This window comes from Gopherus flavomarginatus, chromosome 3, assembly GCF_025201925.1.
Source record: "Gopherus flavomarginatus isolate rGopFla2 chromosome 3, rGopFla2.mat.asm, whole genome shotgun sequence".
In the NCBI taxonomy this organism is placed as follows: domain Eukaryota; kingdom Metazoa; phylum Chordata; order Testudines; family Testudinidae; genus Gopherus; species Gopherus flavomarginatus.
Window position 1 is genome coordinate 163,200,143 of NC_066619.1, and position 16,220 is coordinate 163,216,362.

At 43.4% G+C, this 16,220-nt stretch overlaps 1 protein-coding gene across 4 annotated transcripts in view; it reads left to right on the top strand.

The window, feature by feature from the left end:
* The first annotated feature begins 329 nt into the window (after nucleotides 1–329).
* Nucleotides 330–16,220, top strand: part of CCSER1 (coiled-coil serine rich protein 1) — a 1,165,803-nt gene continuing 1,149,912 nt past the window's right edge. For all 4 annotated transcript variants that reach the window (XR_007773146.1, XM_050944018.1, XM_050944020.1 and 1 more), the window contains exon 1: nucleotides 330–564. The gene's annotated coding sequence lies outside the window, so the exon portion shown is untranslated. The remainder of the gene's footprint in view (nucleotides 565–16,220) is intronic.

The following is a 16,220-nucleotide window of genomic DNA, read 5'->3' on the forward strand; positions in this document are numbered from 1 at the left end:
CGTGGGGCTAAATCCCTGGCTGGGCGCCGCCTTGGGTCCTGGTCCTCTGGGTGTGCGCCTGGCTGCAAAGGAGACTTGGAAACAAACATTCCCCGCTTTGCCTCCCTGCTGACTCCGAGCCCAGCCAGGCGAGGTTACCGAAATCCTCCCTGTCAATCGGCTCCTGGGGCTGCGGCGCCCCCACCGCTCCCCGCCGCCCCTTCGCGCGCCCGGGCAGCCGGGGTGGGACCGGGCGCTGCAGCAGGGTGGTGGCAACACCCACCGACGCGCTGGGAAGCACCTCCCCCGATCCCTCCCCTGCTCCTCGCCCTCCCCCGCCGGCTGCCAATCCGTCCTCTGCCGGTCACACAGCAACAACATGCCTGCCTGGGAAGCGGCGGCGCTCGCGGAGGAGCGGTGCTGGCTCCAGGAGGATTATTAGCCCTCAGCCAAGGGGTGGGAGTGAGGGGCATAAAGGAGAACCAGCAAGCAGAGGAGGAGGTGGGGGCAAGGCAGAGACTCAGCCCTGCCACCCCCCCAGAACCGAGCTCCCAGTGCGCTGGAGGAGAGCAGCAGCCCAGCCAGGTAGTAAATGCCCTTCCTGCCCCGCTCACGCCTCTGCCTTTGCGGGTTGCTGTGCTCCGTGCCCAGGGGCTGGGATTCGCCTGGCAGGTGCCACACGGTGCAGGGGGAGCCAGCCCAGGCCTCGGGGCTGCTGCTGGGCTCTTGACATGGGGGAGGTGGCCTGTCTCTGCCCCCGGGCTGTGCGGGCTGCGGTTGCATTTTGGGAGGGGAGAGTTGCATGAGGGTGTTGCCGGGCTGGGGGACTGCAGAGGGGGGGAAGCGGGGCATTGCTCCTCTCCGCTCCGCTCCGGCTCCGGCTCCTTCAGGTAGATCCGGGGCCAGCTGCTTGGGAGCGGGAGGAGGGCAGCTTGGGCCGGCCCGGGCCCCGCTGCGCGGCGGCAGGAGGCGGGGGTAGATCCGCATTGCCCGTGCCGGGCGTTCCTGCCGATTCCGGGGATTTGCCTGAGCTTCGCTCCAGCAAGTCGGCATCGGCGGCTGGGATTAGGGAGAGGACAAGTCGCTTTGTGGCGGGGGGGAGGAGGAGGCTTGGCTCAAGGGCTCCTGTGGGTTGGCAGCGAGGGAGAAGGAGGCAGGCTCTGCTCGCTCACAGCTTTGCAGCACTTAAAGGGGACTCGGGACGCCGCAGCCGGGGGAGGCGGCTTGCAAAATGTGGGCGCCATGGACTTGCCAGTAATGCTACATGTCACCTCTTCTTTCCTGCTGGGCTGCTGCTCCCTCACCAGGCATTCGCAAACACCCAGCACCTAGTCACGCGCACCACAGAGGGGCAGCAAGGGCATGTGGCATTTTTGGAGGGGGCTCTGAGGAGAGGGAGAGAGATGGTGGCATTACTAGGAATTGTTTATTTTGCGCTGACAGTGTGCTCCGCGCCGCACAAGACCTGAAAATTCAGCATGGCTTTGACCTGAAGAGTGTCCTAACACTAAGGCAGGTCTAGACTAGACAGGAGGCTTTGGGAAATCCAGAGGACACTGTTTTTTCTTTGGCGCTGACAGAATTCCCACTGGTGTCAGTGGAGTTATTCTCCCTGGTGTGTGAATGAGAGGAGAGTAAGGCTCCAAGTATGGCTTTTCATTCTGTCTTCTTTTTTTGAAATGTTCATTCAGCTGAGGGTTGCAGGAAGAAGGGGTTTGTTAGGAGAGATTTGAATGGGGAGGCTGTGGTGGCATTGGATTATGACGTGTGGTATTTCTAGGTGGCTCACCTTCGAGTCATGAGCTGAAGGATGCTACCTGTCCCTTTCTGAATCACATGCGATGCCTCACGGTGGAAGAAATGAGGATGTTGCTAATGATGCAAGGGGCTTGTGAAAATCTCATGCTTTCCTTTAGAACAGTGGTCCCCAACGTGGTGCCCGCGGGCACAATGGCGCTCGCCGGGGCATTTATGTGCGCCCGTCTAGTGCCCAGCGGGGGGGAGAAGCCGTAGCCCCCTGCCTGCCTGGGACAGAGAACTCCAGGGCTGCAGGCACCGGTGTTCTCAGTTCCTGGCAGGCACAGGGCTGCGGCTTCTCTCTGGCTTCTCCTGGGCTGCAGACTGTCGGTGCCGGTGTTCTTGGTCCCTGGCGGGCGAGGGGCCGCGGCTTACGCTGGAGAGAAGCTGCAGCCCCATGCCTGCTGGGGACAGAGAACTTCGGGGCTGCGGGTGCCAGTGTTCTCTGTCCCTGGCAGGCGCGAGGCCCACCTACTGCCCAGCAGGGCCCCGCGCCTACTGGGAACAGAGTACTCCGGGGCTGCATGCTGCGGGCGTCAGTGTTCTCTGTCCTCCCGGCTTCTCTCCAGCTTCTCTCTGCACTGCTCAGAACTGGCACCAAAAAACAAACCCCCTCGCCACTCTGCCTCTGCAGAATGGATGGAATGCCGCCCTGTAGCATGTGCTGCCCCAGGCATGTGCTTGTTCCACTGGTGTCTGGAGCCGGCCCTGCATGTGAGTAATTGCTGGCGCCCGCCACAGTCTTCTGTAAACATGAATGTGCTACTGGCCACAAAAAGGTTGGGGACCACTGCTATAAGTAGTTTGAAGTCAAAGGGGCTGTTCGCGGAGCATGAAGTTAAGTATGTGCATAAGTCTTTGCTGTTTCAAGACCCAGCTTTGCATCCTGCGGTATAGTCATGTGTTGCCATCACATCCACTTCCTTTATTAGATTCATTTGGCAGTTTTCTACAATGGTAGTAAAAGCTGCTTCATTTGCTTGCCTTTTAAGTAAGCATTTTGTAGTGATGATTTTAAAATCATCTTCTATTTATTGTGGGCTGTGGCTTAAGGCTAAGATGCTATGTTAATAAACTCAACCTGACTTTTGTAGTGAATTTTATCTGTTTCAGAATATTGGCTTTGTGACATGACATGTAAAATACAGCATTTATGAGCGCTTAAAATAGTATCCATAGTGTGATTTTCACTTATATCACTTCATGTATATCTGTATACTTCAGCATGGATCTATAACTTTGGGATAATGGAAGTTACATCTATATAATATACATGCAATTGAATAAATAACAGCATAGTTATTCACTAGTTAAATTTATAGATATTTTTATTCATAGCTTTTTCGCTGGCCTTCTCTGTGCTGCATGTCAGAGTATATCATTTAGATAATATAAACTCACACTATGACAACTGTAGTTTGATTTCCCTGTTGGACAGTAACAAAATGCTTATGCTTTATACAGAAGGCCATTGCCTTTATCAACACCATGGTCTGTCCTGTATAGGCTAATGATTTTGTAATAAAATCTGAGTTTAGGCTACGAGAAATAGGACTATAGGAAGGCAGCATAATATATGCAAGGAAATCCTGATTTAAAAAAAAAAAAGTGGAGGAAAGAATTTGCAAAAACATCTACATTAAAATCTCTGTTCTGTGTGCATTTTGTGAGTCTTTACAAAAATTTATTTGGATGAAGAAACTGAATAATCTACCAATGTATAAGATCTGCTTCAGCACATATACAATGTAGTCTGATTATAATCATGTATGCAAATGTATGGCAAAATATATCTTCAGAATTTTGTACTTCCTACATTTCTGCAGTCAGGTCACATTCATCATATGTGTGGGAATGTAGCAACACCCCCAAATAGGGAAGACTCCAGCATCAATAGCATATTCTGCACGCTTTATTGAAAAGGCTTTGTATCTAAATGTACCAAATTATATATCTAAGGTACATACATGACTCCCATTACCACAATATCTGAGAACTTCACAATCTTTAATATGTTTATCTTCACAAATATCCAAGAGAGCTTTTTGGAAAGTTTGAGCCTAAACATCTGTCACTTTTTAGAATGAAGGGAGCAGAGAGGGAAAAATCACTTGTCCATTATTTATTTATTTATTTATAATTATTACATAACTTTATAATGCTCCAGCATATCAATATGAGAAAGTTGAAATCTAGCAGAGAGGCGGTTCCTTTGTCAAAAGTGTACCTATTAGTGATCTGTTGAAAACTGGAAGTGATTTTTCAGATTACTACATATTGGGTTTTGTAATGCAGTCTGCTAATTGTGCCAACATTATACTGGTTTTGTGCGTGTGTGTGTACCTTCAGAAAGTATTATGGCAGTGTTGTGTCTTTCTTTATGAATATTGAAGTTGTATGGGAAGTACTTTGTAGGGTGAAATCATTTGGCCAGATCCTCAGCTGGTTTAAATCTGTGTAACTCCATTGACTTCAATGGAATTATGCAGTTTTCACTAGTTGAGGATCTTGCCTTACCTATTTATCTTTTTATAAGGTTGCTAATCGGTGTGTACATCCTCATGTCCTTTTCCTTAACTGTAAGTGCTTTGGCTTTCCCTGAGGAAAGGAAAGGTGCTGGAAGTTGTCTCGCGGAGGAGTTGAGAACAGTTTTCCTTTCTGGTGGAGAAGTGAAGCTCCTCAGAGGCCACAGACATCATCCACACTTCGCAGTTCTCTCCCTCCCTTCAGCTTGTTCCTGGAAGCTACAGTGGAGAAAGTAATCACTTTTTTCCACCAATTTTCCTTGTAGACATTTTCATAGCTAAATGTGTCTAGAAGGGAAACCTGAAAAAAATCCTCCCTTTAAGAGCTGATTCTATACTAGACATGTTTGTCCTTCTGGTTTATATTGCACTTGAAGTGTTAACTCCTGAGAGGCAGAAGGGGAAAGAGACTAGAAAGGTTTACCATCTACTTCAAATAGTCCCTCTTGCTCGAACTTAAAAGGGGAGAGGGAAAGAACATGTTGCAAAATCAGTTAAAGTTTATATAAAAGTGAAATATTAATCACCTGAAAATATTTAAACAGCAAAGACATTGCACCTAGTCATTTTGGAAGCTTTCCATCCTCTTTACAACTCCTTATGGTATATGTAACTGGGACTCTGTAGCAAAATGCAATTAAAATTAAAGAGCGGCAGGATTTGTAATTATGTAGATAGAAGTATGCTCATGATGATAATGGATAATAATACATATGCATTATTTGCATAGGAGTTGCTTTTACTCTTGTTCTTAAATGATGCTGTTGGACAGAAGTCAGTAGCCTGACAAACTTTTTAATATTTTTTTTTAAGATATCAAAATGCCAGGAGGCTTGATTCAGTCCTGGGTTACACACCAGAGCAAGGCCTCAGGTGCTGGAACATCCTTCAAGAGGGTCTATTGTGGTGCTACAAGGTGCCTGTGTCAACTTTCACACTGTGCTGGGTCTCCAGATGGTTAGTACAATTCCAAAAGTAGGTGGCCCTGCAAGGGAAGGTAGTGAGAGCATGGACACGCTGGCCTGCTCCCATTGAAGCCAATAGGAATTTGGAAAATCTTCGCTGGTTTCAGGAGTAGGAGGATTGGGTCCTTACCTTATGTTTGGGATCAGTAGTGCAGTTCAACTTGGGCACTGTTCGTAGGGAAACCTGCATGAGTATGGGGCCCACAAGATGGAATCCCTGTGTGGTACACAAAGCGCCTGTATAAGGCCCTCTTGATACACCTTATGGTAAGGCTGTGTAGAGTGTCAAAGGACCTGAATTCGCCTGCATGGTGCAGACCCTGAATATGGTAGTGTGGAGGTGAGCTGGAAGAAGGACCATGAGTTCAAAGACTATGCAGACATAGGGTTCTTAATATCGAGTAGAGGGGGTATGGAGTGGAACTCTGATATTCTAGTCTACAGGTCACAGTAGAAGCTGAGGAGGGAGTGCATTACACTCCAAGGCCTGCCTACAGGTTTGGGGGTGAATTCAGCCTCCCCAACTCTTACTTAATGCCCTGCATAAGGCTTTGTTCAGCAGAGGTGATTTTCACCCAGAGTTCATTGTAGTGTGGTGGATAAGCAATGCTAGAAATCTGATGGTACTTTGGTCTTGTCTGGCATTCTTTGTGTGAAGTGATCTGTATTTGCAGTAGAATATCCTATGTCCTTGTTCCCCACTACAAGGGAAAAGAGACTAGAGATTGATAACTTGAGGTTCTGTTTCTAACTCTGCCACTCTTGTGCAAGTCACCTCGCCTTTCTGAGCCTCAGTTTATCCATTTGGTAAAAATAATATCTACATTGTGTGTTGTGAGACTGAACAGGTACTGCGTAAGGGGAAGGTACTGTTTGTAAAGTAATATATATATTTTTTCTCTTGCTATGATATTTTTTTGTGGAACACAAAATTTTAAAACTTGTAATTGTGTTTGAAAACTTTTTTGCACAAGCATTTTATTATCCACACTCAAAACTCTGTGATATAGAAAGGGCTTTGTGTAAATTCTATTGGACCATTCCAGAAGTTCTTATTTAGTCCATACTTAGGTGAACGTCCCATGGGCATCAGTGGGGATTTTGTCTTAGTACAGGCTTCAGAACTGGCTTTATTGTGGAAAAAATTGTCTTTGGTTTGTTTGGTTTTTCTGGTTGGTTGATTTGTTTTGCAGATTATTGTTAACTAAAAACACAGGTCCCAGTGCTGCAGTTCACTCCATTTGAGCAACTCCTTACACATGTATAGAATCTATTGATGTGATTGGGACTTTGCATGGGTGGAACAGCCTGCCTGCGTGGAGTCTGTTGCAGGGTCAGAACTATGGATGTTTTTTATGTTTTATAAATTGCCGTAAATAAATAAGTACCACTGCAAGGTAATTCAGGTGCAGGCGGTGAGTGGCGCACACAAAATATGTTTCTCTGAAACTTGTGTTAAAATATACTTATCTGTAGATGTTGAAAAATATATCTGAACATACTCATGTGGAGGGACAGTACAGTGCAAGTGCTTAAACTTAAGTGGCAAAACTCCTATTGACTTAAATGTGGCCAGGATTTCATCCTATAAGTAGTTTGAAGTCAAAGGGTCTGTTCGCAGAGCTTGAAGTTAAGTATGTGCATAAGTCTTTGCTGTTTCAAGACCCAGCTTTGCATCCTGCGGTATAGTCATGTGTTGCCATCACATCCACTTCCTTTATTAGATTCATTTGGCAGTTTTCTACAATGGTAGTAAAAGCTGCTTCATTTGCTTGCCTTTTAAGTAAGCATTTTGTAGTGATGATTTTAAAATCATCTTCTATTTATTGTGGGCTGTGGCTTAAGGCTAAGATGCTATGTTAATAAACTCAACCTGACTTTTGTAGTGAATTTTATCTGTTTCAGAATATTGGCTTTGTGACATGACATGTAAAATACAGCATTTATGAGCACTTAAAATAGTATCCATAGTGTGATTTGCACTTATATCATTTCATGTATATCCGTATACTTCAGCATGGATCTATAACTTTGGGATAATGGAAGTTACATCTATATAATATACATGCAATTGAATAAATAACAGCATAGTTATTCACTAGTTAAATTTATAGATATTTTTATTCATAGCTTTTTTGCTGGTGTTCTCCGTGCTGCATGTCAGTGTATCATTTTGATAATATAAACTCACATACACTATGACAACTGTAGTTTGATTTCCCTGTTGGACAGTAACAAAATGCTTATGCTTTATACAGAAGGCCATTGCCTTTATCAACACCATGATCTGGCCACAAAAAGGTTGGGGACCACTGGTGTAGTATCTGAGCACCCTTCATATTATCTCTTCCATCCAGTTTACAGGTACTTATCAATTCACAACAACTCCAGTCTTGATGTTCCCATTGTGTCATTCTCCCACTCTGCTCTCTGTGCCTTTTCCCGTGGTTCCTCTCCTAGTTGTGGAACCCTCTCCATCTACTTCAGCTATTCTAGTGAGAGTGAGATTTGGGTGAGTGTGTGATTAAATCAGTGCAACATGTTTTCCCTGCCTAGCCTCAGTGGTGCAGTTTAAACCAAAACTTTCTGTGTCAGATTAAAACATGTATAGTGACACTGACCGGTGCTCATGTCACTTTGTAACAGTGTTCAGTCCTAGTGGCCCCTAAAGTCTCAGTCCCTACAAAAACAAAACCATTCCCTCTGTTAATCACACTGTATTTTGCAGCCACCTGTTAAAGCAAGAACAGCCATAGCAATCCCTTTGCCATTATTAACCGGTTTCATTGTAGTTAACTGTAAAAAGAGAGGAATCTTTTTTTTTTTTTTGTATAAAACGCTAGGTGAATTCTTGATGATGAACTGGACATGGTGTGTCATGTATACAATAGAAATGGCATGCTGATACTGTCAGCCCCCCCACCTCCTGAATGCCATTATATTTATTAATCACCACCATTCATGTGTCCAAGGGTAATAACATGTTTTTAAGCAATTTATCCCCAAATCATGTGGGACAATATGAAGGCTTTAGATAACATTTTAATGGAGATAATGGAAATGTGCCTGTGCCAGTGCACGAATCATATTTAAGGTGTTCAGAAATGCTGGGTAAACTGGGATATAGAGGCCCTTTTGATAGTGTGTGGTGTTGATGCTGCTAGTGGAATGAACTGCCTGATAGAAAGAGCAATGGAGAAGATGGAACAGCTTTGTCTTTCTTTCACTTACAGTGGTCTACAGCCAATATTCATTTTCTGGGATCCACAGATGGATCGAGATGCATTGTGCAGGAAATGCTGCCCTCATCTGTGAGTGCAGAGAATCCTGGACACAGCAGGATCTGTACTGCAGTGCAGTCTTGCATGGTGGAATCATGGCTCCATTTGTGCAGCGGGATGGGTGAGAAAACGGATGGGTTTGAACAGGGGCGGCTCTAGGAATTTTGCCGCCCCAAGTACGGCAGGCAGGCTGCCTTCCGCGTCTTGCCTGTGGACGATCTGCTGGTCCCGCGGCTTTGGCGGACCTGCAGGAGGTCCGCCAAAGCTGCGAGACCAGCAGACCCTCAGTAGGCATGCCTGCGGGAGGTTGACCGAAGCCACTGGACCAGCGGACCCTCCGCAGGCAAGCCTTCGAGGGCAGCCTGCCTGCCTGCCGCCCTCGCGGCGCCAGCAGAGCGCCCCCCGCGGCTTGCCATCCAAGCACGCTCTTGGTGTGCTGTGGCCTGGAGCCGCCCTTGGGTTTGGAGCATCATCCTTGAATAATTACTTACATTTGGAGAAGTGAGGAAGGTGCATCAGAAGCATGTAGTCTTGCCTGGTGCAGGGTGCACTTTTTGCTCCTGTGTTTGAGTAGCTTTGTTTCAAAGGTTCCAGTTTAGAGACTACAAAAATCTTGGAAATCAGTGTATGTGCTTGAAGAATTAAACTATCTGCTGTACATAGCAAAAAATAAAAAAAAAATTGTTGGTTTATATTTTTAACCAATGTTGCCAAAGTGTGGTATATCCAAAAAGAAATGTAGTATTCATACATCACCCCCACACTGCACGCCTTAGATTTCTTTTCACATATTGAGGATGAAGGGTTCATAGCTCCAAGAAAATCTTTTTTGCATGAGTGTTTGGTTATTGGAGAAAATTTTGATACATGTCAATCTTTGAGACAAGATGTTAAGGAAACTACTTAATTGTGCTGTATACTTTTTTCTGTTCGGGATTTATGACTCACCTAAGGAGCAAGGACAATCTTACATGTGCAGTAACACTGTAGAACTCTGACATTTTATAGTAGAACCGTTCTTGCTCAAATTTTGAAATTGATACTGTCCATCATTTTAACTGTGGAAAGGTGGTGGCAGGCTGTGCCCCTTTATAAGAAGCAAAGATGATTTATTTTCTTAAACCAGGGGACTGATTCTCCACTGCCCTGCACCTTTGGCAGTCATTTATAAATGTGCAGCATGCATGTGGTGTCAAGCAGTCATCCTAGTTTGGTGGTTATTTATGCCAATTTTGCATTACCTAAGATGCAAGGCAATTCAAAATCATGCCCAAGGATTGGGCACTAGGGGACTAGAGCTGAGGGTAAATGAGGTTTGCTTACAAGCTTTGGATGAAATCTTGGCTCCACTAAAGTAACTGGCAAAACTTTTATTAACTTGAATGGGGACCAGGATTTTACCCTCTAATTCAGTATTATCCAGCATGCCCCATTTTGAGTCCAAGGAAGATTTCCCTGTTGGAAACCAGTACTAGATTTCCCCCCCCGTCACATTAGAATGATTTAAGTTGCTGAGGATTTCTTAAAATGTTTTCTGAATTTTATTTGTTTGCTTGTTTGTTTTTCCTGGTTGTTTTTTACATGAGACATTGAGGTCTAAAAAAAAGCATAGTGTAGATTTTATGAAGGTCTGGAGAATTAGAGGTTTGTATTGGAAATATCCAATGAGTGAATTCTGAGAAAGGAAGTAATCTTTATTTAGGGTTTTGGACCAGATTCTCTGCTGGTGTAAATTGACATAGCCCCACTGAAGCCCATGTGGTTCCAGTTTACATCAGCTGAGGATTTGGTTTTGTTTTTGATGCTTACTTAACTCATGTTCCTAAAAGGAACACTTTGAAGAAAAGCTGTTTTTGGTAAAGTTTCAATATCGCTGCCCCTTTTCACGGAGCTCAGAACAACGTGGTTTGTTAGCTTAGACCTCCACCAGCAAAACCAGATTTTACCTTTGTTGTTGAATACAAAAAAAAAACCTTTAAAAAAAATCTTTGTCATTGATGCATCAAGAAGAGGGTACAAATCTAATGTTTTTCCTTTGGAGTCACGTTTAAGTTCCCCTGTATGGAGAGTGCAGCAGGCTGGATAGCAGTGATAGCTGGCTGGCTATTGTGCAGAATGCTAGAGGCAAGGTTCCCAACAATGCCCTGTTCAACCCCTAGAAGGAGAGTGATGCTTCTGGGGGGTGCTGATAATCGTAGTAGTGAAGACATGTCTGCAGGTTTTGCATCTGTTATGGTAGGATATGGTGCCACTTTGAATTGGTGTCCTAGTCTGTGGGGAGTTTCCTTCTGATGATGTTCTTGGAAAGGTTGGGAGGTTGTCTGAAGGCAAGAAGAGGGGATTGAGGAAATGGGGTCCCTGTCGAATATGGTTTGTAGTTGTTGGATAACACCATTGACATCTAATATAAGGATACAGGAGAAATGTTCACATTGGTACTGCACTTCATTTGTGCAATGGAAAGGACATTTCTAAATTTATAGATGAGTTGTGGCGCAGAATAATACAGATGAGATGGTCACTTTTAATGGTTGTAACCTGGGTAGTAGCTGAGCATAGAAATAAATCATGGGATTGTTTGGTGGCAGAGAAATCTACAGAGAAGTTGAATTGTAACTTTCAGCGCTGCAGTCTTGGAGGTGAAATTTCAAACAAGTGACATACCTCTCAACTATGCCTGATCAGGAGGCATGATGTAGAATAAGATACCTAGTAAATTTTGAAGGTGATATTTTCCCTAAGGGGGAAGGGTGAAAAAGGGAATATTCATCAGTGTTCAGCGTGATCACAAGAATGTTTCCTTGTGTGATTACTTATTTTCAACACCAGTTGGGCAGAATACTGTACAATGCGCTATTCAAGGGACATGTTTTTACATACAATGGGCTGATCCTACTCTAACAGTGTGTTACTGCATTCTTGTGAAATCACTTGCCATGACTGAGAGCAAAAAAATGCACTTCCATATTGGAATGAAAATCTCAGCCAAAATAAACCATGGTGTTGAGTACAACAAAGTGTTTCATGGGTGATGCATCCCTTTGGAACTGGAATTGTTTGTTTTTTGGTTTGTACTCTCATATTGTAGTGGTGTCATATGTCAATTTTAGTTGTGTTTCTATTGTACAGTGGAAGTATTAACGGGTGTATGTGTGTGTGCGTGTTGCATCTTTTCCTTCTTTGCCAGTAATAAGCTATTTTTATGCAGGAAAGTTTATGCTTAAAGAGACATTTTATTATCCCAGATACATCAAACCTATAATTGTTTAGACCTTTGCCAGTGGGATTTAATGAGTCCATGACAATGGTAACAATTACATGGGGCAGAGGAGGAAAGAATCCTTGAATTTATTATTTTTATTTCCTGAGGGTTGATCTCTGCTTATCAGAATAAATTAAGCAGAATACTCTGCTCAGATGTTTTCTGGATTTCGCAGGTCAGTAGCTGTTATAAACAAAATAATTCTCTTTTTGCCCAGTCCTGCATCCCTTACTCACTGAATGCTTCTAGTGAAGGTCAGTATGACTGCAGGATCACAGTCTGTATCTATTTATTAAATAGCAGAAGAAGCTTTGTTCATGCAGAGTTCAGGTTGCTTGCTGATTGCTTGTGCCCTTTCAGAATGCTGAGTCCTGCAAAAATCAGTGTTCTGAAAACCAGGAAATATAGAGTTAAGGTAAACGTCTACATAACTATAATCCTTCCCTCTTGGAGCGATGCCCCAAAACAAACACAACACACACCTCTTCACCATAATGCACCTGCCTTATGCTTAAAAATTAAGCCTGCTCTCTCTGGATAGAATATCACACTTGTAAAATTTAATGTCCACTTCACAGCCTTTTGCAACCCCTTTACACTTGCATGTACCACTTAATGCTGTACTTTCCTATATCCTTCATTAACTCCACACAGTGCTCTCATATCCTGCCTAACTACTGACAGTACCTAGGACAGGAAGACTCCAGGGTCCCACTATTGACACTCCCTACACAATTCTGTGTTGAAATGAAGCAGACTGGAATTTGAAGGTACATATACAACTCTCTCCTTTTGATGAGGAATTGAGGGGACCAGAGCCTCTCAGCTCACATGTAGGGGATCAGATTCTGCCACACGTGGGGGCAGGGAAAGAGGCTCATATCCCCAGAAGGGAAAGTCTCCTAGATCCTGAGGGAGGCACTGTTCTGGGGGAAATCAGACTGCTCTACAGGAGCTGGGAGCTCCCAGATCCCAGTAGGCACCCAGGAGAGAAATGTGGGGCTTACAGGTGCCCCTGTTTTCTCCCAGTGTCCCTCTCCTTCCACTCCAGCTAGCCTCTGTCATCTCACCCTGCATCCCCTCTTATTCACCCACCTCTCTTATTTCCTTTCCCTTACCATCTCTCACCTTGCTGCACCATAAACCCTTCTCCCACATTCCTACCTACTCTTGCAACTCTAGTTGCCCTCTCCTCCTAGGGAGCATTTGCATGGGGAATTTATTGTCTTTTTAGAAATAGTTTTAGTGCCATGTGAACATTCTCCTTTACTCAGGTTACATTCCCCTAACATAATTAAAAAAAAAACCCCAAACTTTGACAGAGGCACGTTTTAGCAAGGTGCCTCCTGTTATTTGAGTCTTCTGTCTAGGGTTGGATTTGAACTCGCAGTGTCTGGGTGATACTCAGGTTTGATGTCCCTCCGAAGTATTCATAGCAAGCTTTCAATCCCTGCAGCCTCTCTCTTTTTCTCCATATGTGCAATATAATCTGTGTGGCCTGTGAGCCTTAGAACTGTGATGCACTCAACTGGAGAACCAAACTATTGGGGTAATCACATAATGTAATCCCCCCCACAAAGGGCTAGTGAGTGACATGCAGTCTGCAGTGGTGACTCTCAGGTATTTGACATGTTTGTCTGTATCTGCAAAAAAAACAGGAGTACTTGTGGCACCTTAGAAACTAACAAATTTTTTTCAACATGAGATTTCGTGAGCTACTGCTCACTTCTTCGGATGCATAGAATGGAACACACAGACAGGAGATATTTATATATACAGAGAACATGAAAAGGTGGAAGTACGCATACCAACAGGAAGAGTCTAATCTTCAAAAGTTGTTTTTCCTCTTGCTGACGATAGCTCATCTCAATTGGTTAGACTCTTCCTGTTGGTATGCATACTTCCACCTTTTCATGATCTCTGTATGTATAAATATCTCCTGTCTGTGTGTTCCATTCTATGCATCCGAAGAAGTGAGCTGTAGCCCACGAAAACTCATGCTGTAATAAATTTGTTAGTTTCTAAGGTGCCACAAGTACTCCTATTTTTTTTCCTCAGGTATTTGGTAACCTGGTGTGATAATCTCAGCACTCGTTTGATCTCTGCGTGCCCCAAATTGTTGCCAAAAACTTTAAGAAAAGCTGTTTCTGAGGTGTCTGTATCTCAGGAACCCGTTGGTCAAATGGCCCCAAATCAGTAACCGAATCCTGTGCCTTAGGGAGGCATACCAAAATTCAAGACAGTCTGAGTAACTGAGGATTTTAGAGCATTTAGAAGAGTCGAGCTTTAAACAGAAAGCTGGTCTTAACTATAGCAGAGCAGGTGTTATGCTGTTATCTAGGCACCAATAAATCACCCATCTTGTGGTGTCTAAGCACCAGAAATGTGCAATATGACACTTTGTAATGGATTTTTCTCTTGGCTGACTAGATTGCTTCCATTAGTTAATAGGTATAATTTAATGGTGATTATTACTTTTGGCTATCATAACGAGTGCCAGATCACCACCTGTCGTATCATTGTGGGAAGGCCTTTGCAGAAGGTGACATTTTTTGCCCAGCACATAGTCAGAATCAGTTAGGGAGCCAGTGGAGTTACATTGTACCTAGGTGTGATGTGCTCACGCTGGTGTCTTTGCCCATTAAGTTCTCTCTTCTGAGTAGCCTTTACCTGGCCTGATCCAATACTGAAAAGGTGCTGGCCCAGTAGAAATAGATAGTTTTCTGGAAGAGTGTGAAAGGCATTTCTCACTACTGGTGATGGTAATTTGTTCAGGAATAGAGAGATGAGATCATATAATTCCAAGATGCTGTACTACATTGTGCTGATCTTCCTAGCTACATCTTGTTATAAATGGAAAGAAATCTACCTAAGGATGATCGGCCAATGGACTTCAAAACTTTATCTCCCTTCCCTATATTCTCACCAGTCACACTCAATATACCACTAAAATGATGCATCACAACAAGCTCAAATCAATGATGTGCCATGCTGTCAATTACTCAGTTAACTCACGTGATTAACTCAAAAAAATTAATCACGATTGATCGCACTTATAACAATAGAATACCAGTTGAAATGTATTAAATATTTGTGGATGTTTTCCTACATTTTCAATATTTATTTCAATTACAACACAGAATACAAAGTGTACGGTGCTCACTTTATATTATTTTTATTACAAATATATACACTGTAAAAATAATAAGAAATAGTATTTTTCAATTAATTTCATACGCGTACTGAAGTGCAATCTCTTTATTGTGAAAGTGTGATTTACAAATGCAGATCTTTTTGGTTACATAACTGCACTGAAAAACAAAACAGTATAAAACTTTAGAGCCTACAAGTCCACTCAGTCCTACTTCTTGTTCAGCCAATCACTAAGACAAACAAATTTGTTTACATTGTCGAGAAATACTGCCTACTTCTTAATTACAATGTCACCTGAAAATGAGATCAGGCGTTCACATGGCGCTTTTGTAGCTGGCGTTGCAAGGTATTTACATGCCAGGTATGCTGAATATTCGTATGCCCCTTCCATGCCTCGGCCACCATTCCAGATGACATGCTGATGATGCTCGTTAAAAAAGTAATGCGTCAATTAAGTTTGTGACTGTACTCCTTGGGGGAGAATTGTATGTCTCTTGATGTGTTTTACCTGCGTTCTGCATTATTTCGTGTTATAGCAATCTCAAATGATGATCCAGCACACGTTGGTTTTAAGAATACTTTCACAGCAGATTTGACAAAACGCAAAGAAGTTACTGATGTGAGGTTTCTAAAAATAGCTACAGCACTCCACTCAAGGTTTAAGAATCTGAAGTGTCTTTCAAAATCTGAGAGGGACGAGGTGTGGATCGTGCTTGCCGAAGTCTTAAAAGAGCAACACTCTGATGTGAAAACTATAGAGCCCAAACCACCAAAAAAGAAAATCAACCTTCTCTTGGTGGCATCTGACTCAGGTGATGAAAATGAATATTTGTTGGTCCGCACTGCTTTAGATCATTATCAAGCAGAACCCATCATCAACATGGAAGCATGTCCTCTGGAGTGGTGGTTGAAGCATGCAGGGACATATAAATCTTTAGTGCATCTGGCACGTAATGGTCTCTCTTTCAGGTAACGTAAACAAGAAGCAGGCAGCATTATCTCCTGCAAATTGTAACCGACCTTGTTTGTCTGAGTGGTTGGCTGAACAAGTAGTAGGATGGAGTGGACTTGAAGGCTCTAAAGTTTCACATTGTTTTATTTTTGAATGTAGTTGTTTTTGTGCATAATTCTGCATTTGTAAGTTCAGCTTTCATGATAAAGAGATTGCACAACTGTGCTTGTGTGAGGTGAATTGAAATATACTATTTCTTTTGTTTTTTTACAGTGCAAATATTTGTGATAAAAAATAAATATAAAA